The 10,899-nt window shown below is 37.0% G+C and overlaps 1 non-coding gene across 1 annotated transcript; it reads right to left on the bottom strand.

Annotated features, from left to right (window-relative positions):
- Positions 1-574: 574 nt before the first annotated feature.
- Positions 575-681, bottom strand: LOC113750985. The gene has a single exon (XR_003464748.1). It is a non-coding gene; the product is annotated as a small nucleolar RNA R71 (small nucleolar RNA).
- Between the last annotated feature and the right edge of the window lie 10,218 nt (positions 682-10,899).

Raw genomic sequence — 10,899 nt, 5'->3', positions numbered from 1 at the left:
CCGGCACCGGCATCGGAAATCAGCGCCGGAGCCGGCGACGGAGGTGGTGGTGGGGGAGGAAGAAGAAGAAAAGGGGAAGGGAATTTTTTTTTGTTGTGTTTTGGATATTTTAAGTGTGTAGGTTAAAAATTTTGATAAGTTTTTGGGGTTCTTGTAGCACAAGTTGTTTAAAAACTGGTATAATAAAAACTTGGTAAAAAACAGGCCTTCCAAACAGGCCCTTCGTTTTCAGGACATCCAATGTCCTATAACTATGGCTTCTCCCTATTGCATTCACCTGAGTAAAGGGGCAAGAAATTATGAGTTTAAAATGGTACATTTTATCATGCTACTCGCTTTTCATGGTTTGGCCAATGGAGACCAGCTTTCTTTCATAAGGAAATTTTATTTAGTGGTGCAAACCTTCCCTTTGAGTGGAGTCTTAGAGGATGACTTATGAATAAGGTGCTTCCCTTATTGTGTCAATGATCGTGCAAAGTCTTGGTTATTTCATCTACTTGAAGGATCTTTGAGAACATAGGAAGATACATGTAACATCTTTATGATCAAGTACTACTTATCTCAAAAGACCACCGATTTAAGGAATAAGATTTACACATTTTAACATATGAACGGAGAGCCAATACATGAAGCATGGGAGTGATTCAAGTTGCTACTCTATCAATACTCTCACCACCAATATTCATTAGCATTTCAAATTCAACTTTTCTATGATGGGTTGACCTTAACAATCTAGAATATGGTGGATATAGCTACAGAGGATATATTCATGATACAACTTCAAAGGATTTAATTGTTCTGTATGAATTGTTGGCTAGTAATTCTCAACAAAAGGCAATTTAGGGTAAGAGAGTAGGAGTGCATGAAGTGAATGTGCCACAGAATTTGAGTTCACAGTTTGCTGAATTGAATCATTAGATGCAACTGCTCTTAAATCGGGTAAGTCAATCTAAGGAACCGTGTGCTTATTGCCATATATATGGCCATTTGGCTATTGATTGTTACAATAGAGAACTTACCACCATGGTAGAATACATCAATTCATTGGAGCATACAGTGGACAAAAATTTCAACCAAGGAATGATTCTTCTTCCAATACATATAATGAATGATGGAGAAACCATCCCAATCTTTCTTGGAAGAATCAAGGAATCAGCCTTATGGGACCACCTGGGTTCCAACATTAACAGCCAACTTCTCAATATCCTCCCCAACCTACTCAAGAGAAAAGGCCTAACCTTGAAGAGTTGATGTTGCAATACATGCAAAAGGTGGACAAAATGATGGACAAATTCGATAGCCTTGCCCAATCTCAACAAGTATCCATCCAAAATCTTGAGAGGCAAGTTGATCAGCTGGCAAAGGCAGTAGCTGAGAGAGGCCCAGGAAAATTGCCCAGCAATATTGAAGTGAATCCTAAGAAAACTACTATGGCTATGACCCTTTGTTCAGGCAAAGTATTGGATGATCCTGTTATTAAATCCAAAACTAAACCAAGTGAAAAGCAAGATAGGAGCAGAATTGCTAATGAAAGTGAAGGAACTGTAGATATGGAGAATGGTTTAGGTGAAAAAACTCAATGTGAAGATAATCAACATATAAAAGCGCCTAAAGTGAAAGTTTATGTGTTGCCCATCTCTTTTCCTCAAAAGAAAAGGGTAGCTGACGAGCAATATCAAAAGTTTGTGGAAATACTCAAGAAACTTCAAATGAACATGCCTTTTTCTGAAGTTCTTGCTAATATACCTATGCAAGCAAAGTTTTTGAAGTGCATAGTTTCTAGTGAGTAGAAGTTGGAGGACTTTGCAATGGTGTCACTTACCAAAGAGTGTAGAGTGGTGGTTCAAAATCGTCTTCCTATCAAGATAAAAGATCTAGAGATTTTTACTGTACCTTGTCAATTTGAAAATCTTTTATTGATAAATGCCTATTTGACCCTGGATCTAGTATTAATTTAATGCCTCTATCATTTTTTAGAAAATTAAAGTTTGCCAATTTGGTGCCTACTCAAGTGGTTTTACAACTGATTAACCAATTAGTGCGTTATCTAATGGGAATTATAGAAGATATGCTAGTAAAAGTTGGTAAATTTTCTTTTCTTGTTTATTTTATTATTCTTGATATGAAAAAAGATATTTCTATGCCTATATCTTGGTGAACATGGTGAACATTATTAAAGAATCAAAGTGGTTCACAGACAGTGAATGTTCAAGACACATGACAGGTGAACCATCACAATTCATCAAATTCAAGTCAAAGTCTAGTGGCATAATGACATTTGGAGATGACGTGTTTCTACCTCAAGATCATTGGAGTTTTTACATCTTGATTTATTTGGTCCTACACAAATTGCTAGTTTAGGTGGTAAGAGATATTGTTTAGTCTGTGACAGCCCCACCTCCCCCTAAGGCGAACCAAAGGGCTCGGCGGACCGCCTGCCTAACTCTTGCCGGGACTCACTACAGTCCTCAAATAAAATACAACACTCATAGCCAATAACATAGGGTACAACCTCAAAAATAAATGAAATAACATTTTTCAAACTTAGAACGAGATAAGATACATTACAAATCTCAAGTAAGGGTATCATTCCCCGAATAAAACAAAAGTCCTTAGTTCACAAATAATTACATCAAATACTTATCAAGTGAATCAAATTCAAATTATATATGAGATATCCCTTCAGACACTAATAACTCAATACAAGCGCTTTCTTTAGCCTCGAGCCCTGTGGGGAAAAATTATTTTTGGGGGTCACTAATTAAGCCTCAGAACTTCCACTTCCAAACCTGTTAAGGAAAACAAATTGGGGTGAGCTAACGCTCAGTAAGGCCAAGGGAAAAACATGCAAGCATGCGAGCAAAGACACAATATAAAGCAATAACTCAAGTAACAAGTAACTGCGAAACATTAAGCAAGTAGGGAATTTGATCACAATAAAAGGATACGGGAGCTCTCAGGAGCTAATCCACGTGCGATCCAAGCTCAGGTAGTTGACCCTCCGTCAACTTTCATAGTTATCCATGTAGAACTCCACTTACTACCTCCAGCCACCATGACACCCTCTTGGATCCGTAACCAAACAAGCATGTAGGTGGTATCACTTAACAACTATACCTAGCAAGACCTCTTATTTGGATCAAGCTATAACACTTCCCGAGGTTCACCAAGCTCCAATCGACAAGATTTGGTCATAGCATTGAGACGGGAGGAGCGGTACCTCCTACCCTAAAAGGGCATGATACATTCTGCCGCTCAATGCTCACGAAAAACACTTTCATTTGCATTCACATGTAACACATATCACTTATCAAGCAAGCAATTTCATGAAAGAGAGGACAAGGGCGATAAAGTACGCCTTAGCCTCATTAACTAACAAGTACAAGAATCATTTCATTTAAACACTTCACATGCACTTGATACTCACCAAGTATCAAAAGTCAAAGTTTGAGAAATTAGCTCTAAGACGCTTCGCCGGGAGTTCCCTCGAAGTCCTCTTGAGATCTTGAAAGTATGCAATAATGCATTGCATCTCAAATTCCAGGCCATACAGTATTCGTGTAAAGAAAAGAAATAGTCAATTTTGACTCCAAAATTCAAGTTTCCAAAGTATTTCAGTTCATAAGGAACCGACTTTCAAATGAGGTCTCAAGTGATAGGTGAACTCAAGTTCACCATGAAAATAGGTTTGAAATGCTCTAAGAGTTCTAAAAATGTAACCTAGGCCCTTAAAAGAACATTTAGGTCCAAATTGGAAATTTTCACTTTTCGAGTCATTCTTGAAAATATCAGTCCGGAAGTTCGGAAAGTCTAAAAATGACAAATTTTACACCGTCAAAAACTTCATTCGAAGCATAACAACTTTGTAGAAGGTCACTTTCCAAGAATCAAATCAGAAACAAGTCAATTTCTCCAAGAAAGTTTACTATTCATTGAAGATAGGTCAAAACAGTCCATGTTTTTCCAATAATTTTGGAATTTCGCTAAAAATCATAGAATCAAAACCAGCCTTTGAAATTTGATATGCATGTAAAGTACCAATCCAGGTTTCAAATGAAAAAATGGAACTCGATTCCGATGTTCCTACCTCAAGAAATAAAAAGTTGAAGTTCGCTAAAATTCCTGGACTGTTGGCCTTTCCAGAATTTTCCAGATTTAATGCACTTCGCTAATTAGGCCGTATCTGTCGCGCCCCATTTTTTTATAAGAAAAATAAATAAATGGTTTAAAAAGTGAATTTTGGATTTGAAAAATGAATTTTAATTTACAAAGGAAATGAAGAAAAAAACATGGGTCTAAATGGGACTTGAAAATGCGACGATTCGACCCAAAATAATAGTTTAAAAGGGTTTTGAATAAAAATTGGAGTCACCACTTGGTATTGAGTTAAGGTGTACCAAGTCACCTAACAAATAAATTTTTTGAGTAAAATTATAGAAAACCCTTTTAAACGACTCCTAAGTCTACAAAAATAAGAGAAAGTGTTCGGGAGTCACATTTGATGAGAGGGAAGGCAAGGACGAGGTCCAAGGCACCCTCTCAACCTAGCCAAGGCTAGTTGCGCGATTTAGTCAAAGATTTTCTTGTTTTAACCAAAGCATTTATCACATTTGGATGCACTATATGAATGCAAACCCTAAACCTAGGAGGGCATCGGGAGGTCAAAATATCTCTTCAAAGCTTGAATGGGGCCAATCACATTAATTGTGATGCCCAATAATGACTCTTTGGAGAGGTCACGAATAATGCAAAAATATGAGACTCCAAGAAAAAGAAAAGGGATAAAATAATTATAGAAATATACATGTCTTAAGGGAGTGCATCATGTCGGGTACGGGAGACTAATGTTCGTGACTCAATTTTCCCTTTAATAGAGGGAATACGAGCGTGCTAAGGCTAGAAAAGCCAAACTCGTCCATATCCCATATCCAAGGGGTATCCCTAATCTAATCAAGCAAATGATTTAACCTAATTCTAATGTTTATATGAAATGCAAGTCTAATGTCATGTTTCATACAAAAGGGGCAAGTAATATACTTATAAGGGGAAAATATGGGGGACGAGATTTACATATATATAAGGAAAGTGTCATGCAATATGGTGAAAGAGGCCCTAGAAAGGTAAAAATATGCATGAGATGAAATGATCACACAATCATGATCTAACGCGCGAAGGGCTCCTAAGGGCTAGCGTTGGACTAGCCCACATCTACGCTCTCTCACAAGCATTGGACTTGCAAGAGCTCGAGGGGACAACCATGACCAGCATTAGACTAGCCACGATTACGTGCATTTGCATCCATCATACACACATATATAAGTAATGTGCATAATTAAAGCAAGTAGACATGTGAGCACGTAATTCACACAACACATAAGCATGCATATCTAGATGCCAAAACCTAAGAAAGCGATTAAACACATAGCACCTAAGTATGCAAAACACATAAGGCAATTAAGGCCTTAACTATTACATTCAGGGGGAAGCCTACTACAATCTAAGGGGGGGAATGAAAATAAATAAATAAAATAAATAATAACCTAACTATTACAGCTTTGGCATTCAAGTGCCTTTAAAATGAACGAAATTGAAAAATAACTATGCAAAACTAAAACAAATAAAGTGGATAAATAAATAAATAAAATGAAAACGTTCAAAAGGCATACAATTAGGCACATAAATCACATAGACACATAGGGTCAAATAAAGTGGAAATAAGGGATAGGGTGTACCTCCCTTGAGTTGGTGCCCCTAATGAAGTGAGATGACTTATTTACCCTCCAAAATAATAAAAGGGTCAAGGCATCGCTTTAAGTAACAATTAATCACATGGAACGAAAATAACACGAAATTGAATCACTCGAAACACCCAAATGGACTAAACAATCCATATTCAAAGGTTTAAAGTAGACAAGGACCCAATTGAAAGAATTATAAAGCTTTGAGGGGTTAAATTGTTATCATTGCAAATGTTAAAGGTCATAAATGAAAATGAATTAAAACTAATAGCCTAAGCAGAAACCCATCAAAACCAAAAATTAGAATTTCACAAAATGAATGAAAAACCCATTTACAATGATTAAGCATCAAAATTGACCAAAGTTTCACTGAGAATACAAATCAAAACTAAGAATTTGTCGAGACTTATTAAACCGCAAAATTCATCCTAAAATTCACAAACAATCCATCCAAAATTAAATTAGAGTGTATCAAATAAAATTAACATTAATAGAAGGACAAAATTGATTATATTTTCCAATTTGTTGGGCAAAGGTGAAGCAAGGGGAAACTTGAGGGTCAAAATGTCATTTTTGGAAGCATTTTGCATGCAAGCTACGAAAACAAAGCTTTCTTGTCTACATTCTGCATGCTACTTTCTGCAACTTCTGCATGCTTTCTTTAACAGATGCAAACTTCCTTTCATTCAAACATCCCTTAACAATTTCAACCGAACCAAAAACTGGAATCAAAGCAACAAGATAACAAAGCTTTCTTCCCACTTTTATCCTAAAATCTTTATGTTTATACACCAGAAATTCAGGCCGAAGGTAAATGACAAAGTTCTGCAATTTCTTTCGGCAAGCTCTGCTGCAAATTAGCAGCTCTTCTCCACGCAAGTATCTCACGCAACCTCACATCAAGCCAACAAACTCCTTTAAGCTTAGACACACTTGATGAACACAACCTTATTACGAATACACGGCCATTGAAGATCAAACAAAGGAAATCATGCGAGAAATGGTAAAAACTGACGCAATTGGCTTCGGATGAAACCAGCGATGGAACAATCAAAAAAATCAAAACTTTCCAACTACATCACCTAAATCATCTAACATCAGCCATTTTCAAGCTCTGTGGGTAAGCTCTAACCATCACAGGTCAAAATTTTTAGAAAAACAGAGCTCACAAAAAAAAAAAACAGCTAGCGAACCCATACGCAAACTCATGTGATAACTCAGCAAAATCTCATACAAAGTATTGGATTAATCAAAACTTAAAAGGTGTTCATTACCTGCAAGTAGTTGGAGACTGAGTCAATCGTGAGGAGACTGAGGGACTCACGCTTGGAGTGTCGGACACAGAGCAGAAACCTTTGTTCGCCGTTCATTCGCCGTTCCTCAAGTCCAGTGAAGGCAGCAAGTTTCAGACCCCGATTTGAAGACGTTGCAGTGGTCTTCTCCAAATATTTCCCGAATACCAATTGTTTCGCTGCTGATTGTAGATGGTGCAGCAAGAGAAACTTCCCCAGATGGAGGTCGGGATTTGTCGAAGTAAGGTCACGAACAGAGCAGATTAATCAACCCGGCTTAACTTTCAGCTGAAAAAAAAATCCTATAATTTTTCTCTTCCCCGCCACTTCCCGAAGCTTCCTCCTTTCACTTCATTCGATCCTCCCTTGACTTTCTACTGCCCCCCAAGCTCTCCAGTTTTCTTCTTTTTCGGTCAAGCTCCTCCCCAGACGAAGCCCTCTGTCCACACAAAGCTCCTCCTTTTCCAAAGCTCTCTTTCCACCCTAGCCGCTACTGGAATCCTCCCTAGTCCTTCCTCTCTCCTTGTCTCTTACTCTCTATCCTTCAGCCGTCACCCCTTCTATTTTCTGCTTCCCTCCAGTTTTTGTTCTTTTTTTCGATCTTTCTACTGCCGAAGCCTTCTTGCCAAGAACCCTAGCCGTCCTCAGCTTTTTCCTTTATTTTCTGCTTGGTTCCTTTCTCTCGGCTGTCACCCTCTCCTTCCGTTCAGCCGTCCAAAACCTCCCTCTGCTCTCTCTAGTTTTCTTAATCTCCACCGCAACTCCAGCTCTCGGGTTCTCTCACTTCCCTCAACCCTCAGTCGTCACCTTTCTCTTGGCCGAAAGCCTTTCTCTATTTCTGTCCTCTCCGACGTCGCCCCTACTCTCTACCTCACACTCTCGGTTTCTCCCTTGCTGTTCACTCTCCTCCTCCTTACCCTCGGCCCTTTTCTGATTCTCCCCCCGTAGCTCTCCCTCTCTCTTTTTAGTTTTTCTCTAGCCGTCAGTCGTCACCCCCCTCTTTATAGCCCAAAGATTTTTAGCCCTAGCATCCGATGGTTCCCCCCACTTGATATCTTTCTCCTGCTTTATAAACCCTTGGATGGTTTGTTGTCCTATGATGCTCTTAGGATAGGGATGAAAGCCAAGTGGACTGATCAAACGGAGCATAAAAAATGAAACCCCGTGGAAAAGGAGCTGGAAATTTCTTGTATCTGCATTTTACAAATGAAAATGAAGAGGAAAGGTTTGGATCGTGTGCTTCTCAAGGTCCACGAGCTTTCCTTTTTCTCTTTTTTTCCTTTTTAACACGTAATGAAATAATTTTAACAAGATAAATGAAATGCTACAAAATTGAATTTAAAAGAAAATAAACATATTTTTGTGAACAATTTTCTCTCTTCTTTTTTTCGATAAATCCTAATACTAGAAAGTCTTAAAATAAAACTAAACGACTAAATGAGCAAAAAATAATAAATAATAATAATAATAATAATCTAAAACGCTACGAAAATGCTAAAAAATGCATAAAACAAAAATCATGGGATTAATAATAATTATCAATAAATAAATAAAATAAATAAGTTAAAAATTTGGTGTCTACAGTATCTTTCTCGATTCTCAGTGATATTGAAAACGGTTGGTGATGTTAGAAACTAGGTTCACAAGGATATATTTATGTAGAAGAAATCATTTCCAAAATCCAGACATAAGCGGTTCAAAATCAAGCAATAAAATGGATTTTCAGGACAGTCTCGGATGAACAGTAATAAACAGACAGCCAACTTTCAAAACTCGCCACGAATCGCTCGGGACGAACTAGAAAATGAGCTTGGTACCGTTTTAAAGCTCTAAGAGTCTACTTTCAAATGCGCAAACGGCACTCAATTTCGATCAACGAGCAAAACGTTATAGCTACACAAATGTTGCTGGTCAGAAAATTCTGGAGCTTGTTCCAGTTTTGCTTCTTTACTTGTAACTCAAAATTTAACCAACCATTCGGGTTGATTTTTGGTAGACAACCACAATACACATAGCACAACATATCTACACCAATTTGGAAGCTCAATTAACACCAGAAAATTTTCGAAATTACAGGGCAGCAGCAAACAAGAAAGTCGGGCAGCAAGTCAGAAATTTCAGACAGTACCTTTTCCAAATTTCTAACTTTCTTCCAACTTCATTCCATCAATCATTCTATATACATGCAACATATCACAATATCAGCAACCACAACATGTTAATTCATCACATCAGCCACCAATAAACATCCTCAAACCCACGAGCATGTCATGGAATTGCAAGAACATAATTACTCAACCAATCAACCCAAATTCTACCATAGGTTGCAAACCCATGCTACCTTTGCTCCATTTGAGCTATAATTTTGCAAGATTGAAGTGTGGGTGAGTGAGTTACCTCAAGAATTTAGTTGGACAGCTTTAGGGCAGAAATCTTGACCGAAATTCCTCCAAGAAAACCGATGAACAGCCCCCTCTTCCAAGCTAGGATCAAAGCCCTCTAATGGATGATGAAATTTGGAAGTGGATTGAAGTAATTTTGTAAGGATTTTGGCTAGATTTTTCTTCCCTTTTCTTCTTCCTATTTTTGGCCAAACAGAGAGAGTGAAGAGAGGCGAGAGAGTGAAATTAGATTTTGTAATGAAAGTGGAGAGAATTGGTGACTTAATGGTTAAGTCTAAGTGTCAACTCATGCTAGGTCCGTTTAGGGTCTTCGCGTATCCAATTTTCGCGCTCGTTTGCAACTTTTGTGCACTAAACCTCTGAGGTAATTTCCCTAGTACATTAATAGTACGTTACTAGTAGTCTAATATCATGTTCTTAAAATTTCCAATTAATCAAATTAATGTGCCTGTCGGGGCCTTTTAGGCACGCGCGGATATAAAGGTCAAACTTAAGGGTTTTCTTGTTTGAACTTGGAAATTCAACTTATTCGATTCTAAAACTCTAAAATATGATTATCCAAGTATATATATATAACAATAAAAAAATCATGATAAGCAATTCATCTTGAATAAATTTGGGCATTAAAATAATATGCGCGTAAAGAACCAATCGGTAAAATTTATTTTCGAGAAATTCATGTACTTTAGTTTTTTTTTTTTTTGGGTAACTCGAGTACGAAATATTTTTAAAATGACCAATTTAACAATATTTTGAAATAATAGAATTATGGGTCCTCACATAGTCATTATTGATGATTATTCTAGATACAATTGGGTGATTTTTCTTGCTCACAAAGATTATACTATCAAAAAATTTCGTTTCCCTATTTGTAAAAGTTCAAAAAATTAGAAGTGTCAATTGTTCGAAATTTAAATGTTGTGACTTTTTAAAATTTTGTGATTACACTTTAGGCACTTTAGGATCATTTGCACTTCATATTAAGATGCATCTTTTGTATTTTCTCTTTTGATTTTTCAAGTACTCTGTACTAATAGATTTTGGTTAACATTGATGGTTTCTAGTTGAATTGCTAATGTATTTTGGTTGATATTTCTTTGTTCGGTACTTCTTTTGGTATTAATTCTCTGTTTTTGGCTGATGATTGATGTTGGTATATTGGTGATTGCTGAATTCTGGTATCATTTCTCTATTTTTGATTGGTATTTTGGATTCTCTGTTATGACAACTACATTATACATTATGGTTGCTGGATTTTACTCTTATCTTATGATGACAAAAAGGGAGAGAAATGGATGCTATGTGAAAGAGGAAGTTATTCTGAGACTATAAGTTTGGCACTTAAAATTTTTGTTGCAATAAGTGAGAGGGAGCTTTTGCTCAATCTTTTTCTTTCTTCCATTCATTGTTTTGTCATCATCAAAAAGGGGGAGAATGTTGACCTTGGTCCCTAGCTTTTGATGTTTA

This window comes from Coffea eugenioides, chromosome 10 (assembly GCF_003713205.1).
Source record: "Coffea eugenioides isolate CCC68of chromosome 10, Ceug_1.0, whole genome shotgun sequence".
Classification (NCBI taxonomy): domain Eukaryota; kingdom Viridiplantae; phylum Streptophyta; class Magnoliopsida; order Gentianales; family Rubiaceae; genus Coffea; species Coffea eugenioides.
The sequence above is the reverse complement of the archived record's forward strand: the minus strand, read 5'-3'. Positions and strand labels throughout refer to the sequence as shown.